A 2,139-nucleotide genomic window follows, 5' to 3' on the forward strand; every position below is an offset into this window, starting at 1 on the left:
ATCATATGTGCAGGTTTCGAAATTGAGCATTTTTTCACTTGCTTTTGTTGTATAGAACCACAAAAATAGTTTCATATGGACCAAAGAATTACCAGTCATTTTTTAGACAAATACAATATTCCGTTGAGCACACGTATACATGATGCAAGTAAATCATATTCAATACCTCATAAGGGACAGCAAGGGTGGATTATTTTTTATTGTGCATTTGTAATTTCTCTGACATTATGTCTTTTTAGAAAAATAAATTATTTCAGAGATACATAGTGAAAAAATACATTCCAAATTCCAACACACAAACAGCATAAATAAGAAATTTAAGAATATTTATCCGCAATCTCTTGGAGACATGAGCACAGCTCCTTTGGTTTAGAAAACATGACCATGTGATCAGAACCAGTTATCACATTCGCTTCATTTGTTGGATTATTCTCGATCATCCACCTTTAAATTAATATCCTCATTTACAACATTGTCTTGGTTACACACAATATAAAATCTACAAATAGACCCATATTTCTCCTTGGTTAGTTCTACTTATTTTAACAACAATGCATCGTCACCATAAAGATGGAAAGCTCACCAAAGACATGGCAAGCGTCAAATCCTAATTCAATTCATCATTAATCATTGTTAAGTAAATTCAATATATATATATATATATATATGAGCTAATTGTTTAAGAATTTGAAACTTATACAAGTTGTTAAATTGATGATTGCATGCCTGACTAACTTTTCTGATTTTTCTTTTTAATGATTTCTTCCTAATCAATTCGAAATTGAGCATTTTTTCACTTGCTTTTGTTGTATAGAACCACAAAAATAGTTTCATATGGACCATAGAATAACCAGTCATTTTTTAGACAAATACAATATTCCGTTGAGCACACGTATACATGATGCAAGTAAATCATATTCAATACCTCATAAGGGACAGCAAGGGTGGATTATTTGTTATTGTGCATTTGTAATTTCTCAAACATTATGTCTTTTTTAGAAAAATACATTATTTTAGAGATACATAGTGAAAAAATACATTCCAAATTCCAGCACACAAATGGCATAAATAAGAAATTTAAGAATATTTATCCCCAATCTCTTGGAGACATGAGCACAGCTCCTTTGGTTTAGAAAACATGACCGTGTGATCAGAACCAATTATCACATTCACTTCATCTATTGGATTATTCTCGATCATCCACCTTTGAAAATCCTCCTTTACAACATTGTCTTGGTCACACACAATATAAACTCTACAAACAGACCCATATTTCTCCTAGGTTAGTTCTGCATATTTTAACAACAATGCATCGTCACCATAAAGACGGAAAGGTCTCACCAAAGACATGGATAGCATCAAATCCTAATTCAGTTCATCATTAATCATTGTTAAGTAATTTCAATATATATATATATATAAGCTAATTGTTTAAGAATTTGAAACTAATACAAGTTGTTAAATTGATTATTGCATGCCTAACTAACTTTTCTGATTTTTCTTTCTAATGTTTTCTTCCTAATCAACGTGTGACAATGTTGAATAAATATAAGGTTAAAGAAAAGTATAAACTCTATATCTTACCTTAGGTGGGGAGAGCTGGTATAACTTGGTTGACATGAAATTGGACCGAAATAGCGATGAGGTTGGTGGGTTGTTGGGCCCTAGATCCAATGTGAATTGTGAGTCCATGAACGAATCCAACCTCTGAAAGAACTACATATAACCAAATATATCATTATGCACATTTGGGAGCTAGTATGGGAAAGAGCAGTGACCACTAACTTGATGAGGGATTTGGAGCTCCTTTGATTGTCCTAAATTTGAGAGAGGCAAATTGGAAATCCATGATCTAAACATTATCGAATTCACAGTAAAACACGTAATAATTTCATTTACCTTTTCAGCTAATCTTTTCATGGTACATTCCTATGATACTATCCCTAAAAGGTGTATCCTCCATAAGGTCACATCACATACCCAAGCTCGATAGTTTTGTTTATGATAAAAAACGGTCAAAGTCTATTCTCAATAGTTTCAAGTCCTTTAACATCATCACTGCACACTTTTAGCACGATGATTACTCCACAAGTGTATAAATACTTGTAGGGTGTGAGGAGTAAGGGCTGGGGTTCAAGT

General features: G+C 32.5%; 1 pseudogene; it reads right to left on the reverse strand.

The window, feature by feature from the left end:
• Positions 1-317: 317 nt before the first annotated feature.
• LOC136064854 (methyl jasmonate esterase 1-like) lies at positions 318-1,920 on the reverse strand (annotated as a pseudogene).
• Positions 1,921-2,139: the final 219 nt, after the last annotated feature.

This window comes from Quercus suber, unplaced genomic scaffold, assembly GCF_002906115.3.
Source record: "Quercus suber isolate HL8 unplaced genomic scaffold, Cork oak 2.0 scaffold_782, whole genome shotgun sequence".
In the NCBI taxonomy this organism is placed as follows: Eukaryota; Viridiplantae; Streptophyta; class Magnoliopsida; order Fagales; family Fagaceae; genus Quercus; species Quercus suber.